At 43.3% G+C, this 24,809-nt stretch overlaps 1 long non-coding RNA gene across 1 annotated transcript; it reads left to right on the top strand.

Moving 5' to 3' along the window:
* Positions 1-23,497: 23,497 nt before the first annotated feature.
* Positions 23,498-24,397, top strand: LOC124872541. The gene is made up of 3 exons (XR_007039320.1): positions 23,498-23,793; positions 23,907-24,092; positions 24,212-24,397. It is a non-coding gene; the product is annotated as an uncharacterized LOC124872541 (long non-coding RNA).
* The last annotated feature ends 412 nt before the right edge of the window (positions 24,398-24,809 follow it).

The following is a 24,809-nucleotide window of genomic DNA, read 5'->3' as shown; positions in this document are numbered from 1 at the left end:
TTTTGGGAGTAAGGTTTGACATCTTTTTGACAGCGAATCCTTGAAAAAGTAGGCATTGGGGTGATGCCGGTGCCTATCTCTGCAAAAGTAAGGTACACTCTGAACAGGTCACCCTTATACAGACATGGATGTCCATGTACACTCACTATGTTTAGAAACAGTTCATCTATTTAGAGTGATTTAGAATTACCGGTTAGCCTAACACCTGAGGTTGTGCTAGATTTTTTTGTTGCCAGTCATTTTGACAAAAAAAAAAAATCTTAATTTATTTTTACCCATCATTTTGTTTTTTTAAATGATAATTATTAAAAAATCAATACAATTTATTTCCTTTCATTTTAATTAATATTTAGTCCAAAGAAGCTGAACAGAGAATCCACATCAACCAGATGAATACATGTAACGTTTTTTCCACTGACTATGGTCCCAGTGACTTCATATAAAAAATAATTAAACAACTGCACTTAAAGTATGAACAGATCACCACAGTTTCACAACTTCCTTCTAGTCCATATGGACCTGAAGTGCAAACATGCATTTGTTTGTTCTTCATCTTCCACCGGATCAGTCCCTCTTTTTTCACCTTTTATCAACACCATCATCATTATTGTTTATTTTTTCAGACACTCGGCTGTCAAGTAAAGCCAATGAGGTTATGCATCAAGTGAGAAAACAGCTAATTAATATGGTAACTCGCCACCAAGTGGTCAAGGGTGTGAAGTGCAACCTGTCAAATGACAGATGCTGTTCAGGTATTTCTGTCACAGTAAAAAAAAAAAGGTCCAAAACAAAAATGATTTGTTTAAAGAGACCCCTGCCCATGTACATATGTGTATATATGCTATCCTGATGCTGTTATACCAAGCCAGCATGCTTGCATGACCCACTGTAGTGCAACGGCAGTAAGTGTGTGTCGTTTTGTCCTTTTCTTCTCTGCCCCTGTCCGTCTAGGATGAACTTAGGAACTTAATTGTCTTACACGGAGTCCATGATAGTAAAGATGGCAAGCAAAAGATAATGATGCCCCGACAAGGTTTGGTAAGTGGTCAGATAGCTGCAAAGTCCAAAGCAGATGGAATGATGTACCCTTTACAGAAGCTGAATGTCACTGGCTGGCATTTTCAACCATGTTCATGGAGAAGACTGCTGAGAAAGGCCTTGTGCTGAAAGAAAGGGCCTATCTCATTTAGACAATGAGCAGGAAGAAAATGCCCAAGGCTGTGAACTCATACTTGGAATTTGTATCAATTAGAGTTGACGATGATGCGTAAAACGGCTTCTAATGGACCGATCATTTTGCCAGCCCAGTGTAGTGACACTAGCAATATTGTCTAGCAATGGCAAGACAATATGAAGGCTTCAAAAATGCACGCAGTAAATCCAATTATAATCACGGGGGAAAAAAGGCTCCCAATCAGCTTACATTGGTAATTTAGTCTACCTCAAAGAATTATCTGTTTATCTTATTTTCATCTGATTTAGTTAATGTTAGTTTTCTTACATTATGTGTTTTTTTATTATTATATCACGTTTTAATCTACAGGGGTTGGACAATGAAACTGAAACACCTGTCATTTTAGTGTGGGAGGTTTCATGACTAAATTGGACCAGCCTGGTAGCCAGTCTTCATTGATTGCACATTGCACCAGTAAGAGCAGAGTGTGAAGGTTCAATTAGCAGGGTAAGAGCACAGTTTTCCTCAAAATATTGAAATTCACACAACATTATGGGTGACATAACAGAGTTCAAAAGAGGACAAATTGTTGGTGCATGTCTTGCTGGCGCATCTGTGACCAAGACAGCAAGTCTTTGTGATGTATCAAGAGCCACGGTATCCAGGGTAATGTCAGCATACCACCAAGAAGGACGAACCACATCCAACAGGATTAACTGTGGACGCAAGAGGAAGCTGTCAGAAAGGGATGTTCGGGTGCTAACCCGGATTGTATCCAAAAAACATAAAACCACGGCTGCCCAAATCACGGCAGAATTAAATGTGCATCTCAACTCTCCTGTTTCCACCAGAACTGTCCGTTGGGAGCTCCACAGGGTCAATACACACGGCCGGGCTGCTATAGCCAAACCTTTGGTCACTCATGCCAATGCCAAACGTCGGTTTCAATGGTGCAAGGAGCGCAAATCTTGGGCTGTGGATAATGTGAAACATGTATTGTTCTCTGATGAGTCCACCTTTACTGTTTTCCCCACATCCGGGAGAGTTACGGTGTGGAGAAGCCCCAAAGAAGCGTACCACCCAGACTGTTGCATGCCCAGAATGAAGCATGGGGGTGGATCAGTGATGGTTTGGGCTGCCATATCATGGCATTCCCTTGGCCCAATAATTGTGCTAGATGGGCGCGTCACTGCCAAGGACTACCGAACCATTCTTCAGGACCATGTGCATCCATGTGATTCTGATTCTGATCCAATGGTTCAAACGTTGTATCCTGAAGGCGGTGCCGTGTATCAGGATGACAATGCACCAATACAATTCAATTCAATTCAGTTTTATTTATATAGCGCCAATTCACAACACATGTTGTCTTAAGGCACTTCACAACAGTCAGGTACATACATTCCAATTAATCCTAACAATTGAACAGTGCAGTCGGTTTTAGCTATTTATTCAAATTGGATAAAATGTTTTTCTATCTAAGGAAACCCAGCAGATTGCATCCAGTCAATGACTTGCAGCATTCCCTCCTCCCGGATGAGCATGTAGAGACAGTGGACAGTCACTGGCGTTGACTTTGCAGCAATCCCTCATACTGAGCATGCATGTAGCGACAGCGGACTGATGAAAGATTGGTTTAATGAACATAAAAGTGAAGTTGAACATCTCCCATGGCCTGCACTTTCACCAGATCTAAATATTATTGAGCCACTTTAGGGTGTTTTGGAGGAGCGAGTCAGGAAACGTTTTCCTCCACCAGTATCACGTAGTGACCTGGCCACAATCCTGCAAGAAGAATGGCTTAAAATCCATCTGACCACTGTGCAGGACCTGTATATGTCATTCCCAAGACGAATTGACGCTGTATTGGCCACAAAAGGAGGCCCTACACCATACTAATAAATTATTGTGGTCTAAAACCAGGTGTTTCAGTTTCATTGTCTAACCCCTGTAGGTCAGCAACTCCTACTGATGACATGTCTGCTGTTTGGAACAAAACAGAAAATAAAAACAACTCACCATTTGCAAACTTAACAGTTATGACATTGCTTGACATAGTAGTGAAAGATCTACCAAATACAAGTTTAGTAAATTAAAAAACTCTGAAAGTGAGTAAAGAAAATCCTAAATAGATTAGATATTTTCAAAAAGGACTGCAATAAGGCAAATATGATAACACCTTTTGTTGTCCAATGAGCTAACCCTTCCCTCCAAGCCTGTGTCTAAGGAGATTGCTCAATCCAGCTCTCCATCCAACGGGTCCGGACTTCCCTAAACCTGAAAGATCTTACTAAGCAGGTTTACTGAAAGTTCTGTTTAAGCGGGTGTCGGGAAATGACTTGCCTAGCGTCTCACTGCCTTCATACAAAAGTCTCGCCCTTCTTCAACTGGAGGTCTGGACGACTGAGTAACCTACCACAGTCATTCACACTTTCAACAGTCACTTTTATTCACGGCTGCTCATTCCCTAATTTTACAACTGGCTCTTGGTATATGGGCTAGGCTAATTTTAGTGGATCAGCACGAGCCCCAAGTGCGCTGTTTTAACAAACTTGGCTAAGGCAACCTATAAAAACCTCCTAAAATTTCTTAGAACCAGGCAACAAGACTTTTTACCACCAATGAAAAACCAAAAATACGGTGACTCAAATAATTGAATGTCCACGATTTAACTATAATTTTATATGCTTTCTTTAATTAGTAACGCTTTTGCAGGGGTCAGTAACAGCTTAAATTTGGCCACACAAAATAATCTCAATAATAGAAATGAATCAATCAACTCAACCTGTCTTTCCCTGATGCTGAAACTAGTGAGTTTGGAGAGGCTTTGAAGACTGAGGCTCATCCATGCACCTGATGGAGATGTGTCTTCTGGTAACAACGAGTGGTTTCTTGAAGGGAATACGACTTTATCTTCAATTTTCATCCTTTAAGTGGCAGGCACTGATACTCCAGGCTTTGATGGTTAAACAGGATCTTTGTTGTTATATGTCTCCGAAGACAGTAGTTTCCAGAGGCTGAAGAGTTGAAGGAAACCCGGAGACATAAATGAGGTTGATTCAGGACTTCCAGAAGCCTGAAACCTAGAGAAATCAGCTGTTCACCGATCAAGTTCACTTCTGTTGTCTAGATAAAAGGGCTTTAGCATGATAACATAAAGTTTATCGCTTTATAGGATGTTCCCAGCAATGGTTTGGAGAAAGTAGGTTTCAGTCGCCTTTTCCAGCTGATAGAGCCAAATCACATCTAAATCTCTTGACGGTACTTGGCAGACAAAGCACTATCAGAGATGAATATAGAAGTTTTCTGTCAATCTAGTTTTGTTATCTGATGTAACTGCTTTTTGGCTTTAGCACAGACACTTAAACATTGGACTGGGTTTGCCCAGTTTGCAACCGAGAGGATGCTAAACAAATGGGAAATTGACAAAAGAGCATGTCCACGTCGTTTTACACAATAGTGCAATATATACAAAAAATAATATCACGAGGAACTTCCACGCTGCTGCATTACAGAAACCATGGCAACAGAGAGGAAGAGTGCTGGTCATTTCAAACACCTCAAATTTCTGTAAAGCCACTGAGGTGCCAGTCATAGCATTGATTTTAATAAGTTTACTGTACTGCTAAAAAGTATGCAAGTCTTAGCTATAAAAGAGAATGAGATTGAGACTTAGATTTAGTTAAATCTTTAAGTAATTTTTGGTATTTGATATTTTCCCAGTTGCACCCTCTTAGGCAAATTAGAGACACTTAAAGGAAACCAATTTTAGTGAGATAGAAAAGTATTCAAAACAATGCCTACATGGCCCAGTACTATTTTATCAGCAAACATTTGGTGTGTAACAAAACTAGTGGTATTTTAATTCCAGAGTATTAAACTAGACAAGAAATGAGAAAGGAATATTACCTTTTTGTCAAATCAAGTAATGTCCCAAAGACTGATGCTGCATTTTACAAGACAAAAATTTGTGCTGCAAAACAGGTAAGTTCAAGAGTTATGCAAGACAAACCACTAATTGATGGATATAGTGCATATTTCCCAAAATTTAGATAGATTGCTGCTTTCATATCAGGGTCAGTATTCGTCTCAAGCGAAGGAGTTTGAGTATGTAGGTGTTTTACTCACAAGATAAGATAGTGTTATGACTATGAATCTGAATATATTTAATATTAACACTTGAATATTTTATCAAATAATATTTCGGTCTGTTAAGGGTTGTCCTGTGAATACCAGCCCAGTAAGGCGGTGGTATCAGGACAAGATCGAAAAGAGTGAGCCAAGCTGACATTGTTGAACAGCAAAACTCTGCACACACATGCAATGAATTCACACAATTTCTTAAAATACAGGAATTTATTAACAAAAATAAGTCAACTCAAAGTTAAACATATTTCAATCAACAAACTCTTTACTATGCTAAACAATCCAGCTAAACTACCAAGCAGAATTAAAGAATAATGAAGACTAATGGGCTATGTACAATATAAACAAGTTGATTAAAGATGATGAAAATCATGACCAAAAGAGTGATGCAACATTACCATGCAATGCTATTTATGTTTGAGAACCAAGGATTATCTTAGTCTTAGAACCAACTTAGGCAATAATCAGCAAACGTTTAGACAACCATTCAGAGTGCAAGATCAGATAAAATATTATTTTCATAAAATAATATTTTAAAGAATGATCTGCTGAATAAAACCAACCTTCTGGATGACTAATTCTCAATGGTGTCTCATTAGCTGCCTTTATTTATTAAAATAATATTTAAAAAAATATTAAGGAAATAGTAAAATATTTAAAGAAATATTTTGGAAAAGAGACAAATCTTTCTGGAGAAATCGGGCTTAATGGTGTTTACTTAGTTATCAAGTTTAGTAAAATAATGTTTTTAGGGAAATATTATTTACTGGATTGAAAACTAACAACCTTTCTGGGTAAATACTCTTTAGTATGCAAGCATGTGTTCTTAGCTGTTAGCAGTTAAAGATAACAAAAGAAGCTGATAGCTTAGCAACAGAATCAAACACACACCTTTAAAATACTGTTAATAAAAGGGTTAAAATCCATACGATCATATGATCAATCTTCTGTGTTTAAAATCACCCTTTGAATAAAGTTTGTCTTAATTTTAAAAAACACACAAACAGAACACAAAACTGAGCACATGCTGAGCAGATAGCCTGCTAGCACCAAGATATCTGAGTTCAACACAAACAAAACCAAACTTCATAAAATGAAAAACGTTTAGATTATTTCATTCTAAATACTTCTATCTCTCTGCCCAAACCTAACCTCTGGACCGTGCTGAGGAATAGTTGTCTGGAGTTTGAAGAAACATCCACTTTGAACAAAGGTTAGCTTCAGCTAACCCCCGGAGCTGTTGGAGGGTGGCGGGGGGGGCGGCTCGCTGTCCAGCCGACCAAAATTGCACGTTACCGGTAACCACAGTGATGCGGTCCCTGTTGTCCTTCTTTCAGAAACTGCTTCACTCGGCTTGTTGGGAACTCTCTGGAAACAGTTCGTGTCTGCAGATCTCAGAGAGAAAGTCAAGCAACGGTTGTACCCTAATTTACCCCTTTTTATGAATGAATACCAGATACACATAAGGTGATTCATTCGTAGTTAACTTGTGCATATGATCGCGTGATCTTATGACACCCTTGGATCCAGTTGAAAAGTTATGTCTGTTTGCCAGCAAAGAGACATTAGCGCACTGTGCCTCCCCCTGTCAAGGTCGTCACCATCGTGGAAGAGAGCGACTTGTGGGACAAGTGGGGGTTTTATACAGGCAGTGGCATCATGGAAAGTCCGCTATTACAGTTTGCTTGGCTGTGCCGGAAGTAGGTTAAATGCACTTTATTTTGAAAGTTCCAGAAAAGTTTGTACTGGATTTTAATGTTGCAATCCATGGCTGTGGGTCCCAACAATAGGATGGAACAGGTGATGGATAGACAGACTGGGGCCCTGTTTTTGCAGTAATGAAAGTGCTCCTCCAGTCTGCCTTGGTGAAGAATAATTTGAGGAGCTCTCGATTAACTGGTCTATCTACATTTCAACCCTCACCAATGATCATGAGATATGGATCATGAATGAAACAGATCATGGAGTATAAGTGGTTAAAATGAGCTTCTATCATAGGGTTGCCATAGAGATAAAATAAGGAGCTCCATGATGCATGGGATGCTTAGAGTAGAGCCGCTGCTCCTCCGGATTGGTAGATCAGTTAGATCAGCTGCAGTGGTTTGGTTATCCGATCATGATACCTCATTGATGCTTCTCTTTGGAGGTTTTTCAGGCAACTCTTACTGCAAGGCAACTCTAGATAGACATAATTTTGCTTCTGGTCTTGAAATACAGTACACTGACATGCCCCAGAATGAGCTGGAGAGTCTTGCTGGGGGATGGAGTGTCTGGGTTTTCTTGTTAAAATGACAATGAATTAGTGGATGGTGTACATTTCCCATCGTCTGTTCATGAGCTTTTATTGTTCTTAAGCATTTGTGTTTTTTTTCTTTTACACTTTTGTCCTAGAAGCAGATTTGTGCAACCTGCACAAATACAATAATGTGGAATTTATGGAAAACAAAGATGGGCCAACTAACTGAATTACAGCTTATGCAACTCACAATTACATGTTAAGTACTGATAACTGATTCAAAGACTATCTCTGATGATTATGTGGTAGAACACAGACGATTTATGAGAATACTCCTAAAAACGGCTAGCTTTTTCAACAAAACTTCTCCAAAGTCACTTTTAGTAAATTGTTGAATACGTTTTCAGTCACACTTTTGCAATTTGTGATTGAATCTATTTGACAGAAAGCAAGCCATCACCTTGTACCCTGTCCCAATCTGCACAGACTTCATTGAGAATGTTGAAACAAATTATAAGCTAAAACATCTTCACTGAGCATTAATCTATAGCATTATTTAAAGTTTGCAAGGATTCAAACATTTTGAATCCCTACCTTCAACTATTTATTTAAATTTGTTTTATTGAATTTAAGGCAATATGATACACAATATCAATAATTATAAAAACATAAAGATGTGACAATGAAAAGGCAATAATTACAAAGAAGTTGTATTCCAGCTTCTCCCTAATTACCTAACCCTGAACTCGTTCCAATATATACTCACACATCCAGAATAAGAGTTTCTGTATATTAAATAGCCAGTAGAATTGCCTAAAGTTGGGAGGAACAAGGCGTCCCTCGCATTTTAGAGACTGGAGGACAGACTTATGAAGTCTGGAAGGCATTTTATCCCATAGGAACTGGGATATGTGTTTGTTCAATTTCTTCGACTAAATGAAGCCATTGTCAACAACACCTACCTTCCTTTCTAATCAGAATCCTTAGCGAGTGTTATTGTACTTGGTAAGACTCCTAGCAAGCCACAAACAGTACAATTTGTAACAACAAGTTGTAAAGAGATGATAAGGTCTAAATGTTTTTATCCCCCTCCCTTCTTTAATTTGGAGACTGCCGTCGGCAATAGCAATAACTGTAGATTAGCAGTGGGGGGATTTCTCTTGGGAGAGCGGATACAGAGGAAATCGTTCCAGGCCGTTCCTCTGCAAATGTTGTTCTTTGTAAAGGCCAGATCTCTCTGTTTCATTGTCTTCGCAGCCCCCGTATTTTCCCCAGTTTTACTGCTCTTCTGAGGGACAATTTGTGTGCTGGGCTATGGTTTTATTTGTTGGTACTCTGTGAAGGGTATGAGAGGATGTCAAATGAAAGCCATTAATCACCTCGCAGGCTATAAGAGATAATTGTGGAGGGAGACTGAGAAAGACATCAAGAGAGGGTGAACAAGTGAGCAGAAAAGAAGAGGTGAGCCAAGAAAAAAAAAACTGTTGAGGCAGAGCAAATAAAATAAATCAGGAAGTGGTGAGGGGATTCTAGCATCTTACAGCCTTTACCTTCAATTTCCTTCACTCACTGTTCCTCCTTGTGAGAGGACTGACTAAGTAGAGCAGAAAGATAAATATTAGAGTGAAAACATATCTTTTCAGACCCCCATGATGCTCAGTTGATGGCGGCTCGGACCATTTGTTTAAATTACCCAGTTGCACTGGGCCCAAATTTAGAGGGGATTGACAAGACACAGACACATGCTTTATGAATGAATTGTGAATCTGTGGTCATACCCTAAAACAAAGCTACAATAAACATGTCAGCTGCTGTGAATGATACAGTTTCTGGTTGAGATGGTCAATCATAAAAAATGGACACCAATAACTTTTCACAATACAACATGCTGCACAAATAACTTAGTAAATGGGTCTGTTTCCTTTGTGTTGCTTTTTATTGTTTTAGAGTAAAGTCGGAAACTTGTAAGACACAAATATAATATCAAAAATAATTTTGAAATAAATCATGGAGGACATCAGAAATTAAACAGAACTAACAATTAATAAATATTAAGTAGGTTTTCTATTTATTTTGTTTGTCAACTGGCATCAAACCTTGAGATGAGATAAAACAATAATTTGCATAATTAGTCAACAAAGACGCTGTCTCGTTAATTCAATCACAGAGTTTTTCTTTACTCTTACATCCCAAAAACACTTTGGTGCAAGTTGAGTGGTTAATGAAATCTAGTTGTGAGTACTTTCCCATCTTGCAAATATATTGTGATGAACCCAGCCTTATTATTTTACATTGTGCCTCTCAGGGGAAGTGGCTGTGGTTTGGAGTCAGCCGCTGACAGGGAACACCAGGGGCCCAGTGTCCCCTATCTATTTAAACCTGGCTGCTCCTCATGCTGCTCCTCATGATGCATGGCTGTCCTTGCTCTCCCCGTAGCAGGCAGTCCAGTTATTTGCTTTGGCTTAGTTTTGATTTGCTTTCATTATGTCTTGGTTTGTTTGGGTATATTTGCATTACACCATACATGACTTGCATATTCACTCTTCCATAAACATCCACACCCAACACAACTGATTTACTGATACTCACATGCAATGCTTTAATTATTCTTCATTAATTGATTATTTTGCCTCAACTTAAGTTTATTTTATAAAAACACTTAATTGGCTGCTAAATCAGTGTGTCTCCTCTTTTTTGCCATGGTTTCAAAAGCCAGGTTGTGACAAATACTGTGACTGTGGCATCACTTAGCAGAAAAAATACTGTAATTCCCACCAAGTTGTATTAAAAGTATAATAGTAACATTTTAAAATTTTAGAACATCTGCCAAAACTCTTTCAGTGTCCTATTTGAACAAGAGTAAATCAAAATTAACACTAAATAATTTATGTGATCGTATTAAACCCAGATCGTGTCACAGCGTTAAAAGGTTTAGGCGGGAAACCTTCCAGCCCATTTCCAAGATGTTCCCAAATCAGAAGTGATACATAGAGTTGATCCCCCTTGCTCTGGTTTGACCCCTGCGACGAGCCCCAAAACCTCCAAAGAGATGGGGTCCAAGAGGCATTCTGATCAGACTCCCAAACCACTTCACCTGACTCATTTCGTTGCTGAGTAGCACATGCTGCACAGACTCCTCTCACTCTATGTCTAAGTTTGAGGCTAACGCTGTGAGAGAAGAATCTTATTTCAGCCGCATGTGTCCGGCGTCTAGTTCTTTTGATCAAGATTTATATCTCAAGACCACAGGTGAGGCTCAGAATGCAGACAGGTGAACAGTGACCACATCAATACAAACCCCAATCTATCTATCCATCTCCCAAACCTTTCTACCATCACTCATAAACAAGAAAGGAAGCTACTTGATATGCTTTGCATGAGGAAGAGGCAGATCCCCAACCCAGAATAGCAATACACATCTTTCTGGTGAAAAAATTTAATGCCATTTGAAGTCAATAGACTTGGTTTCTACCAATTGAACTGAACTGTAATATGTCTAAACGATTAAACTGAATACTGGTTTCCTCTGCCTCCTTGTTCTTTAGGACTCCTTGGTGGTCACACCTCTGGGTTCCTTCCAGAAAGTCTCCTTACCATTCCTCTGGTCACTGGGTCCATCCTGACCCATCCTGCATCTGCTGCCTGGACCTCACCACAAACCAGCCATCACTCACCTGCCTGTCCACCCTTCAATCATCCAACGCTCCACCTTTGCTTCCTCATTTTCTCCTGAAAGCTTCATCAGAATCTGTTCTACACACATCCAACCTGTCAACCTCAACTCCTATATTTTCCTGCAATGACCACCTACCTCTCCTCCCCAGGGCCTTGGTTGTGGCCTGCACAAGAATCTCATTAAGAAATACAAAGACAGATGTGCATGTTTGTACCGGACATCAAAGATGCTGACACTGTCATTTTCAAATTACAGTTCAGACTTGACTTAGATTTTCGGATGTTGAAAGGGCACAGTTTTATTTAAAAAAAAACACATCTCATACCTTGAATGAAAATCAGAAAACAAACCCCAGAAAGACAAAGTTGTGTCTAGTGAAGCCAAGCCATGCAACAGAAAACGCTTTTTTAAAAGCTGGCCTTCACACTAAAGTGTGAACCAAAGAATCCCGCTGAGATCATTTCACCAAGGAGCTCAGTTTGGTTCATTTGACTGTGAGAGAAAAACAGACCTGGTTTGTGTGGGAGTATGTTTTGATTTTAGCATAAACACAAGACTATAAGTGAATCTGTGAATGCAGAGCATGAAGATGTGATGAAAGCACAGGCCTGATAAATGATGTATAGCAAGCATTTAGAAAGCAACCTTTTGTAACCATGGTAACATATATTCACATCAGGATCAAAGCAGTTATTGTTCCTGATAAAGCAGAGAGTAGGAAGCAGTTCAGCTGGAGCTGTGTTGACACTGCATACTAGTTTCTTAACAAAAAGTAAGAGAAATTAGGTTATCATATTTTTATGTGTCCTAAGAAATTTATCATTTTTGTCCTTCCTTAGGAGTGAAACACACAGCTTAGCTGCACTATTTTTATTGCTCTATGTGCTTTTACTTATACTGGAGAACATATAAGCTTTAAAACATCTAAAGCACAGCATTGTGTTGTCTAACTTGCTTTACAGCTAATGATTTTCTGCCTGGCTAACCCTGACTGGTGAGTAGACTCCAAAATCTAATTTTGAAAATAATTGAGATTCTTACAGTATGATAACCTTGAGTTAAAATACCATGATTGTTACAGTATTAACACTAAAAAAATACATAATTTTATAGCTTTTGAACAGAAGAGCAACACTGATTATGCTAAAATAATATATATTATTACTACAGTTATAATAATGTTGTCTATAACATTCATTAAATTTCGAGAACCCCTCATGACGACAATTAGATCGAGGCACGTGACGTCGCCCGGTACGGCGGAGCCGGGGTCTCACCCTGGAGCCAGGCCTGGGGTCGGGACTTGTCGGAGAGCGCCTGGTGGCTGGGTTGCTCCTCGAGGGACATGGCCGGGCCAAGCCCGAACGAGAGACGTGAGGCCATCCCCCAGTGGGCCCACCACCTGCAGGGGGAACCGTGAGGGAGCAGTGCAAAGAGGATTGGGTGGCGGACGAAGGTGGAGACCTAAGCGGCCCGATCCCCGGATGCTTAGGCTGGCTCTAGGGACGTGGAATGTCACTTCGCTGGGGGGGAAGGAGCCTGAGCTTGTGCGGGAGGTCGAGAGATATTGACTAGAAATAGTCGGGCTCGCCTCCATGCACAGCGTGGGCTCTGGAACCCATCTCCCTGAGAGGGGCTGGACTCTCTTCTACTCTGGAATGGCCCACGGGGAGAGGAGGCGGGCTGGGGTGGGTTTGCTTGTTGCCACCCAGCTCAGCCGTCTCGTGTTGGGTTTTTACCACGGTGGATGAGAGGGTCACATCCCTGCGCCTTCGGTTTGGGGACAGGTCTCTGACTGTCGTTTCGGCCTACGGGCCGAGCGGTAGTGCGGAGTGCCCGGCCTTCTTGGCGTCCCTGTCAGGGGTGCTGGATAGTGCTCCTCCCGGGGACTCCATTATTCTGCTGTGGGGACTTCAACGCCCACGTGGGAAACGACAGTGACATCTGGAGAGGTGTGATCGGAAGGAATGGCCTCCCCGATCTGAATCCGAGTGGTGTTTTCTTACTGGACTTCTGTGCTAGTCACGGATTGTCCATAATGAACACCATGTTCAAACATAAGGGTATCCATCAGAGCTTTGACCAGACATATAGTCTCCAACATCCGAGTGGAGTCCGAGTGGACCATGTTCTCCGCATCTATTGTCGATGCTGCTGCCCGTAGCTGCAGCCGTAAGGTCTGCGGTGCCTGTCGCGGCGGCAATCCCCGAACCCGGTGGTGGACACCGGCAGTAAGGGACGCTGTCAAGCTGAAGAAGGAGTCCTATCAGCTGTGGTTGGCTTGTAGGACTCCTGAGGCGGCTGACGGGTACCGTGAGGCCAAGCGTACCGCGGCCCGGGCGGTGGCAGAGGCAAAAACTTGGGCCTGGGAGGAGTTCGGTGAGGCCATAGAGAAGGACTACCGGTTGGCCTCGAAGATATTCTGGCAAACCGTCCGCCGCCTCAGGAGGGGGAAGCAGTGGTTCGCCAACACTGTTTACAGTGGTGGTGGTGGGGGGGGGGACGCTGCTGACCTCAACTGGGGACATTATCGGGCGGTGGAAGGAGTACTTCGAGGATCTCCTCAATCCTGCCATCACGCATTCCCTGGTGGAAACAGGCTGGGCAGGGTTGGACTCTTTCATCACCCAGGCGGAAGTCACTTAGGTGATTAAAAAGCTCCACAGTGGCAGGGCTTCGTGGGCGGATGAGATCCGCCCTGAGTACCTCAAGTCTCTGGGTGTTGTGGGGCTGTCATGGTTGACACGCCTCTTCAACATTGCGTGGCAGTCGGGGACAGTGCCTCTGGACTGGCAGACTGGGGTGGTCCCCATTCATAAGAAGGGTGACCAGAGGGTGTGTTCCAACTACAGGGGGATCACACTCCTCATCCTCCCTGGTAAGGCCTACGCCAGGATATTGGAGAGGAGAGTCCAGTCGATAGTCAAACCTCGGCTTCAGGAGGAGCCGTGTGGTTTTCGTCCCGGCCGTGGAACACTGGACCAGCTCTATACCCTCTACAGGGCACTCCAGGGTTCATGGGAGTTTGCCCAACCGGTCTACATGTGTTTTGTGGACCTGGAGAAAGCATTTGACTGTGTCCCTTGTGATGCCCTGTAGGGGGTGCTCCAGGTGTATGGAGTCAGGGGCCCTTTATTAGGGGCCATCCGATCTCTGTACAAGCGGAGCAGGAGTCTGGTTCGGATTGCCGGCACTAAGTCGGACCTGTTCCCGGTGCATATTGGAATCCGGCAGGGCTGCCCTTTGTCACCGGTCCTTTTATGGACAGGATTTTTAGGCGCAGCCAAGGGCCGGAGGGGGTCTGGTTTGGGGACCAGAGGATTTCGTCTCTTCTTTTTGCAGATGACAAGGTCCTGCTGGCCCCCTTTAGCCAAGACCTACAGCATGCGCAGGGGCGGTTCGCAGCCGAGTGTGAAGCGGCTGGGATGAGGATCAGCTCCTTCAAGTCCGAGGCCATGGTTCTCGACCAGAAAAGGGTGGCTTGTCCTCTTCAGGTTGGAGGCGAGTTCCTGCCTCAAGTGGAGGAGTTTAAGTATCTCGGGGTCTTGTTCACGAGTGAAGAAAGAATGGAGCGGGAGATCGACAGACAGATCAGTGCGGCTGCCGCAGTAATGCGGGCGCTGTGCCGGTCCACTGTGGCCAGGAGCTTTGGGTCATGACCGAAAGAACGAGATACCGGATACAAGCAGCTGAAATGAGCTTCGTCCGTAGGGTGGCCGGGCACTCCCTTAGAGATACGTTGAAGAGCTCGGCCATCCGGGAGTGGCTCGGAGTAGAGCCGCTGCTCCTCCACATCGAGAGGAGCCAGTTGAGGTGGCTCGGGCATCTATACCGGATGCCTCCTGGACGCCTTCCTAGGGAGGTGTTCCAGGCACGTCCCACCGGGAGGAGGCCTATGGGACGGCCCAGGACACGCTGGAGTGACTATGTCTCTCGGCTGGCCTGGGAGCGCTTTGGGGTCCCCCCGGAGGAGTTGTCTCTGCTGAGCCTGCTGCCCCCGCCACCCGAGTACGAGTCTATAACATTTGTAAATTGTTATTTTGATTTACATTTGTGTAGAATAACATACAGAGGACATGTCTGGGTGTATCAATGGGTTCACATACTTATAACAAAATGTTTTTTAATATCAAGAAAACCATTTTACCTCAGTCACAAGTAGCGAGATAAATTTAAAGCTTCAAGATGGCACCGCAGATGGTGGCCTCCGCGTGTTGGTGCGCAGTGTTTTGTTTTGTTTTTTGCTTTCAAATGGTCTTCCGTGATGGTACCCGGAGCTCTCTCACCAGAGAAGAACTCATGAACATCAGGGCTACTACACCAGAGGAGTTATTTCCCACTTTTCTGCCTACTGCTCTGGAATTTTTTGACATTCTGGTCAAAGTTGCGCTCACCTTTGCTCACGCGGTGAAATGCCAGAAGAGAGGGAAACGGGCTGGGGTGCTGGTACGTCTTCGCCAGCGTGGACTACAAACACCGTTACCTGGAATATTTCTCTCTAACGTGCGCTCACTTCCCAACAAAATTGAGGAACTACAACTGCTGTTGAGGAAAAACAGAGACTTTTATTCATTGGCAGTTTTGTGCTTCACGGAGACGTGGCTGTGTGGATTAATACCGGACTCTGCGCTGCAGCTGGCAGGATTCCAGCTCTACAGAGCGGACAGAGACACGGAACTCTCCGGCAAAGCGAAAGGTGGAGGAATCTGTTTCTACCTCAACAGTGGTTGGTGCAACAATGTGACAGTGATTCAGCAGCACTGTTCTCCAGATCTGGAATCCTTCATCATAAACTGTAAGCCTTTCTATTCCCCCCGTGAGTTCGCTTCGTTCATCCTGGTCGGTGTTTACATCCCGCCGCAAGCTAACGTGCAGGTCGCATAGCGCATGCTCGCCGACCAGATACTGAGTGTGGAGCGGACCAACCTGGACTCCTTAGTTATCGTCGTTGGTGACTTTAACAATGGTAATCTCACCCACGAACTCCCCAAACATAGACAGTTTATAAAATGTCCGACCAGAGAGGACAACATACTGGGTCACTGTTACACCACCATCAGAGACGCTTATCACGCCGTCCCACGTGCTGCACTGGGCCAATCCGACCACATCATGGTCCACCTGATTCCTGCATACAGGCAGAAACTAAAGCTCTGCAAACCTGTTGTGAGGACAACAAGGAAGTGGAGCAGTGAGGCTGTGGAGAATCTCCAGGCGTGTTTAGGCTGTACAGACTGGGATGTGTTCAGGACTACTACCAACAGTCTGGACGAGTACACAGAGGCTGTGACTTCCTACATCAGCTTCTGTGAGGACAGATGTGTACCATCATGCACCAGGGTGAGTTACAACAATGACAAACCCTGGTTCACAGCCAAACTCAGAAGGTTAAGACTGGATAAGGAAGAGGCCTTCAGGAGTGGGGACAAAGACATATACAGAGAGGCGAAGTACAAGTTTGGCAAGGCTCTGAAAGAGGACAAACGACTGTACTCTGAGAAGCTCCAAAACCAGTTCTCAGCCAACGACCCTGCCTCTGTCTGGAAAGGGCTCAGGCAGATCACCAACAACAAGCCGAAAGCACCCCACTCCATCAACGACCGACGCCTCGCCAACAACCTGAACGAGTTCTACTGCCGCTTTGAAAGACAAAGGGACAGTCCTGCAACCATCCCCCACGACACCCCCCAACACCTGCAGCCACAATCCACCACCCCCACCTCCCCAACCTCAAGAGGGGCCTTGGCACCTCCAACCCCCACCCTGAAGTTCCCCCCCACCAGCCCCCTACCCACGCCGGGGACGGCTCTTTCCTTCCAGGAGAGGGATGTCAACAAACTCTTCAGGAGACAGAACCCCCAGAAAGCTGCTGGACCGGATTCTGTCTCACCAGCCAGCCTGAAGCACTGCGCTGATCAGCTGTCTCCAGTCTTCACAGACCTTTTTAACACCTCACTGGAGACATGTCATGTGCCAGCCTGCTTCAAGTCCTCCACCATCATCCCTGTTCCCAAAAAGCCAAGGACCACAGGGCTTACTGACTTCAGACCTGTCGCCCTGACCTCTGTGGTGATGAAGTCCTTTGAGCGCCTTGTGCTCTCACACCTAAAAGACATCACCGACCCCCTCCTGGACCCCCTGCAGTTTGCCTACAGAGCCGACAGGTCTGTAGATGATACAGTCAACTTACCCCTTCACTTCATCTTCTGGCACCTGGACTCCACAGGAACCTACGCCAGGATCCTGTTTGTGGATTTCAGCTCTGCCTTCAACACCATCGTCCCAGCTCTGCTCCATGAGAAGCTCTCCCAGCTGAGTGTGCCCGACTCCACCTGCAGGTGGATCACTGACTTCTTGTCTGAGAGGAAGCAGCGCGTGAGGCTGGGGAAGCATGTCTCTGTCTCCCTGACCATCAGCACCGGTTCCCCCCAAGGCTGTGTTCTCTCTCCTCTGCTCTTCTCCCTGTACACCAACAGCTGCACCTCCAGTCACCAGTCTGTCAAGCTTCTGAAGTTTGCGGACGACACCACCCTGATCGGACTCATCTCTGATGGTGACGAGTCCGTGTACAGATGGGAGGTGGACCATCTGTTGGACTGGTGCAGCCATAACAACCTTCAACTCAACGCTCTAAAGACAGTGGAGATGGTTATGGACTTCAGGCAGAACCCAGCCCCACCTGCCACCATCACCCTCTGTGACTCCACAATTGACACTGTGGAATCTTTCCACTTCCTGGGAACCATCATCTCCCAGGATCTCAAGTGGGAGCCAAACATCAGCTCCCTCATCAAGAAAGCCCAGCAAAGGATGTTCTTCCTGCGGCAGCTGAAGAAATTCAACCTGCCAAAGACTATGATGGTGCACTTCTACACAGCCATCATTGAGTCCATCCTCACCTCCTCCATCACCATCTGGTACGCCGCTGCTACAACCAAGGATAAGGGCAGGCTGCAGCGTCAGTCGGTCTGCTGAGAAGGTGATTGGCTGCAGTCTACTGTCGCTCCAGGAACTGTACACCTCCAGGACCCTGAAGCGGGCAGGGAAGATTCTGGCTGATCCCTCCCACCCCGGTCACAGACTCTTTGAGACTCTCCCCTCTGGCAGGAGGCTGCGGTCCACCCGGACCAAAACCTCACGCCACAAGAACAGTTTTTTCCCATCTGCCACCAGCCTTGTTAACAAAGCCCGGAAACCACACTGACACTCTACCTTTCCCCCACACCCCCCTTTTTTGCTGACAGGACACCTGTAACTCGCAACTCTATGCGTTACATTAACGCTCAGCTTGGACTCCTGCTTTACTTGCACTGCCATACTTGCACACTGATCATCTGCACTGTTGTACTGCTCTCACACCTAATACTGCTCTATATTTACTCTCACTCACTTAAAACTGTGCACAAATATTTATATTATACTGTAGATATGTTTATACTGTTTAATTTGTATTGTATTGCACCGACTATGCCAAAACAAATTCCTTGTATGTCCAAAAACGTACTTTGCAATAAAGCTTTTCTGATTCTGATTCTGAAGTCAGTGTCAACAGGAACAGTAGGTGGTTTGGAGCTCATAAACATTGGGGTTATTGCATCACATTTTTTCCCATATCACAACATAAAATAAGTCTTCGAACCAATGTTCCTTTTCATATCAACACATTGTAGTCGACTTATGTATTGATTCTTTATTGCATATTGTGACCCAGTAAAGTTAACACAACCGTGTTTTCAAAAATAATACATTATTTCACATTTAACTAGATTGTAAGCTGACAATATTTTAAAAGGCTGAACAAAACACTAACTATTTTTCATTATGTTGTACAGTGTTCGGCAGTGTCCTCTCACAAATGGTTCTGGGTAGGAACCTGCTGGCTGGACCGAATCTTTCTGTGTGGAGTTGGCATGTTTAGTGTGGGCTCGTGGGTGGTTTTGGTTTCATTACACAAAAAGGAAAGACATGCAAAATTGATTCACAACTGACTAACATTACTCTTTGCGTGCATGGCTCCCTCTCATTTAGTTTCTACTGTGGGGTATCAACCCACTTTTGACAAACAGCCGCACAGGTAGACTATAGCAGTCTGTGACCCTGAACAGCAGGAAGCAGGTATAAACATGGTGGGTGGATGAATTTGTTCATTATGATTTCATTGCAAAAAACATGTTTATGTAAAAGTCAGTACAGCAACAACTATGGTGTGAGGCAAATAGTTTTACAATATAAGAAGATTCTTTCTCTCTGTGAAGCATTAGGAAATGTTGTATGGTCCATGGTACACAAAGTCTGAAAATGTTTAAAGATTCATATAGAGAAGTGTCAAAAACATAAGTCCTGTTTGCAGTTTGCCATAAGGCATGTAGTAGAAATAGGAAAGTTGTGGTGGCAGAATAAAACTGTGGGGTGTTTTTCCTCAGCAGGCACAGAAAATCTGGTCAGGGTTAAAGAGAAGATGGATGGAGCTAATTACAAGGGAATCTTGGAAGAAAACCTGCTAGAGGGTTATGAAGAGGGTGGAAGTTCACTTTCCAGCAGGACCACAACTCTAAAAAATACAGCCAGTGGTACAACAAATGCTTGAGATCAAAGCTAATCCCCTCCCCTCTCTCCTCTGACCCCTGCTTGCACTAAAGGTCACTGAGGAAGATGTGAACAGGTGTTTTCAGCATCAGAAAACCAGGAAAGCTCCAGGACCTCATGGTATTTCTCCCTTTTGCCTTAAAGCTTGCGCTGGCCATTATCTTCACTCAGATTTTCAACAAGTCTTTGGACCTGTGTGACGTTCCTAACTGCTTCAAGCATTTTACAATCATCCAGGTCCCCAAAAAACACACCATCACAGGCTTTAATGGCTACAGACCTGTCGCCCTGTCATCTGCGCTAATGAAATCCTTTGAGCGACTGGTCTCTAAGCATCTGAAAGAAATACCAGACCCCCTGCTGGACCCTATGCAATTTGCTTACCAGGCAAACAAGTCAGCAGATGATACAGTCAACTTGGGATGACACTTCATCCTGCACAACCTCAACGACCCAGGACTTACTCCAGGATAGTGTTTGTGGACTTAAGCTCTGCCTTTAACACCAACAAGGACCCAGACCTGCTCCTAACTGAGCTCTTTTCTGATGAAACTAAGCAAAGTTCTTAGGCTGTTGGAGCAGAGAATAGGTGGTTGACTCATGGAGGCTGTAAACAAATCCACACAACACTTTAGATTTCTTTTTTTTTTAAATCATGTGCAATTTTCCTTCCACTTTACAATTATGTACTATTTTGTGTTGGTCTATACCATAAAGCCCCAAGAAAATACAATGATGCTTGTAGTTGTAAAGTTTTGGAATTTGAAAAAGATAAAAGGCGTTTGAATTATTTGCAAACCACCTCAGATCTGAAGCGGTTTTCCTGGACTGCAGGGTGAGAAGGTACTTTAGACTAAATGGTATAGGTTAAAATGCTCATTTGTCAAACCAACCTTAACACAGGATGACACACGAGGTTTTGATGCAACATATACAGCTGTCTGATTCAAGTCATATCCATGTTGTTTTCATAAATTCAGCACCAACTAAAGCAAATACTACATTTTAATCGCATTTCAGCAGTCTCAGTTGGCATTTAGAAAAAAATTCTGGTGCAAAACCGTAACCTGCAGTCTTGATCTGTCACCCTCTGAAAACATTTGTGTATTGTTGAATATGAGAAGAGACAATTAGGCAAATCAAACCTTACAATAAGAAGGACTGTTGTAAAACAAAAAAACATGAAAAATGGAAGGGGGTTGAATTCTTGCAAAAGTACAACATAATACTGCTGACCAATAAATGCTGTGTTCTCTTTATTTGTACAAATGAATTTTTAGTGGCCAACTATAGAAATATTCAAAATATGATTAGACTGTTGTCATATCTGTCTAGGGAAAGCTGTGCAATTGATAATTATGTAATAAAATTACTCATTTTTTGCTCAGAACGTCATCTGCAGCAGTGAATTGTGGGTAATAGGGCGGATTGAGGGCACAAAAGGGGTGGGGCTAAGGACCACTCTGGAGAAATGGGACACACTACGCACTTGAACCCATCAACGGGAACGCGCAATTCAGGGACACAAGGGTGGAAGTGAGCTGCATGAAGCTGACACCCCACCCACTTGAAAAATTCCAGCAAATAGACAGAATGGTTAGTGCTTCGTTTGTGCAGGTTTGTGCCGTTAAAATTTTTGTTTGTGCTGTTTTGGTTTCTGAGATATTAAAGATTATTTTTTAGGTCATCCAGAGGTCACCATCCCCCCATTTTACTCCGAATTGAACCGGAGTGGGCTCATTTTTTAGTGCTTCGTTTGTGCAGGTTTGTGCCGTTAAAATTGTCGTTTGTGCTGTTTTAATTTCTGAGATATTATAAGTTTTAATTTCGGCCGATGACGTCACCATCCCCCCATTTTACTCCGAATTGAACCGGAGTGGGCTCATTTTTTAGTGCTTCGTTTGTGCAGGTTTGTGCCGTTAAAATTTTCGTTTGTGCTGTTTTATTTTCTGAGATATTATAAGGTTTAATTTCGGCCGATGACGTCACCATCCCCCCATTTTACTCCGAATTCAACCGGAGTGGGCTCATTTTTTAGTGCTTCGTTTGTGCAGGTTTGTGCCGTTAAAATTTTCGTTTGTGCTGTTTTAATATCTGAGATATTATAAGTTTTAATTTCGGCCGATGACGTCACCATCCCCCCATTTTACTCCGAATTGAACCGGAGTGGGCTCATTTTTTAGTGCTTCGTTTGTGCAGGTTTGTGCCGTTAAAATTTTTGTTTGTGCTGTTTTGGTTTATGAGATATTAAATAATATATTTTTTTAGGTCATCCAGAGGTCACCATCCCCCCATTTTGCTCCAAATTGAACCGGAGTGGTCTACCTTTTTAATGCTGTTTGTGCCGCTTTTATGTACAAGCTATATAATTTTCTTTCAGGTGATCACTGACGACTTAAATCGATGACGTCTATGGCCTGCGCTGAACATCATCACCACCATGAGGTGGGCACATGACCAATATATTCATAGTTGGACAGTATTTCCCATCCCATACATGAAGCTAGTAAAGACATGGAGAGGTACTTTAGCCTAAGTGAAGCTTTACCTTAAGTGGACAAAAGTACTTTTTTGCAGATCAGAGCTGCTGTTAGACTTTATAGACTAACCATCACTGCTTCCAACAAACAATAGGTTTTCTACTTTCATGCCAATATTGAAGTTTTTATCTGATCAAGTTTTTATCTGATCAAGTGTTTACATAAATGCTGTCACCACTGTCACCTGATTGTTCTGCACGCCTAATTTAATATATATAACCTATACCTTACTGATAACTGCACAGTATTGTATTTTTCCTCTCTTTTATTGTAAATCCCTTTCAGCCTTTTTGTGATTGTTTTTTGCACTTTGTTTCTTATAGCTTTTAGTTTGGGTAAGTTTTCTACTTTTTTAGATAAATATGAACTTGTGTACTTTCATTGCCTTATGGTTTGGTGCTGACACACTCAAATGTTCCTATTGTGGAACAATAAAGGTTTTCTATTCTAATTAATTGAGAGAGGTAACCATGACTTCTGAGATCACGCATGACCAAGTTACTGTTTGAAAATGTAATCTACATTATACTTTCAAAGAAGAATAACACTTCTGATTTGGAAAATTAACTTTATGTTATAAATCACCACAGGCAAAATATGGCATACTTAACCATCTAAGAACTTGTAACAAAGAACATTAAAATAGAACCTATTTCTGGTCAGGAATATCAAACCATGGCAAAATGTATTTGCCTTTTGATCTGGGCTTCTCAGAAATCTTCCCCCAAAATGTGTTGATTCACAGCATTCAGTCTGCTGTGTATAACACTGCATGTGGTTGTATTGTCTTCTTTTCAGACACAGTCTTCACTATATTTGCCAGGTCATCATAAAGCTCCCACACACATGGAGCTCTTCGGCAGTATGCAATGTAATGTCCCAGACCATCTTTAGTCAAGCTTCCCTTGAAAGCGATGACTCCTCTCAAAGAGAATGTCTTTCCTTGGAGAGCAACAGTGGGGGGAAATTCACTCAAAGGAAACTGAGTTGTGTTTGCAAGGTCAGTGTCAATCCATGTTATTTCTCCAATGCTGTAGCTGTGAGTAACAGTTCCAGCACAGAGCATTTTTCCTGAGGTGCTGGCTCCTGTTTTGAATTCAAGTGGACATTCTGATTCCTTCGGTAGTGGGCGAAGGATGCTGTCACAGAAAGCACAGCATAAGCACTGACAAAACGCATCAAATGCACATGTGTTCAGAACAGAGATTGTTGATTTCCCAACTCTAATCGGTTGATGCAGGTTTCCATTTTTTAATAGTCCCACTTTCACTCTTTTTGCCCCAAAAGATGGATCTGCATGGAGCCATTCAGTGCAGGAAGTGAGATAAGAAGTTCTCTTCCTTTTTTTGGGTGGAAGAATTAGTCCCCTCCAGTTTTCAACCACGTCTTCATCTGTTGGAGGAATGTTTGTGGTTTCATCGGATTCTACAGATTGGTGAGAATCCATTCTTGTCTTGGCTTCAGCACTGTGGGTAGTCATGGATACAGAGTTTGTTTCGGAAACTTTTGCTAATCCAGATGTTTCCTCATCATTTTTCGCTTTTGCAGAACAAATCCACATATTTCCTTCTATAAAGGAAAGATGACGAGAAATAAAGCGATCAACTCGAATGGGTAAGTTCTCGTGTTTAAAAAGGCCATGCTTTACATTTTTGAATTCTGCTTCAACAGTGGCTGAGCTTGCTGTGAGGTTGGTGCTTTTGAAGAGGGGGACCATTACTCCTGTCCAAAGTGGTAAGTAACTTGCTAGTCTTATTATGTGTGGAACAATATCAGGGAGGAAATGGATGTTGTCCCTATCCCCATTGGCTGCAGCGAGTGACCTGCTCTCCTCGCATATGTTTGATACCCAGCCGCGTAGGTCAGTCTGGATCTCGTCAAAAGAATCCACTTGATGCATTTCATTTGGATCTTCAGCTGGAATGATGATGGAGTCTTCTGTGATCTGGGTTTTTAGATATTTTTTGCACATCTCTGATTCGAGAGGGACTCCAGAACTATCATCACCCTCTGCCTCACTGAGGGCCACAACAGTGATGGCATGTATTAGCTGTTTTGCATGGTCCAAGCACTGTGATTGAAGAAGCTTTGCTATTGCCCTGACCAAGAAATCTTTGACACGGTGTGACTTGTTTTTCAGGCAGTCCCACTGACAGATCATCTTTATGCAGTGTGCCACATCAACCCTGATAAAACAAGGAGGAAGTTTTGCAGACTGGTTCCCAAGTAGCAAACGGAAGCATTCGTTAATGTATGTCTTCAGATCGGGGTAAGGAGTGAAGGCCTTCACCAGAGCACCAAGAATAGCCAGAGAAAAGTCACTCACTTCCTTTGGTATAGCAGCACCTGTACGAAGCCATTCTGTCAGCCATGTTGCAATTGCATTAATGTCGTGTCTCTCTGACAGCATTTGCACAACTGGGACTGAGCAGTTGTCCCCTGTCAGAACAC

This window comes from Girardinichthys multiradiatus, chromosome 1 (genome assembly GCF_021462225.1).
Source record: "Girardinichthys multiradiatus isolate DD_20200921_A chromosome 1, DD_fGirMul_XY1, whole genome shotgun sequence".
Lineage (NCBI taxonomy): Eukaryota > Metazoa > Chordata > Actinopteri > Cyprinodontiformes > Goodeidae > Girardinichthys > Girardinichthys multiradiatus.
Note: the sequence above shows the minus strand (reverse complement) of the source record. Positions and strands in the feature narration are given on the sequence as shown.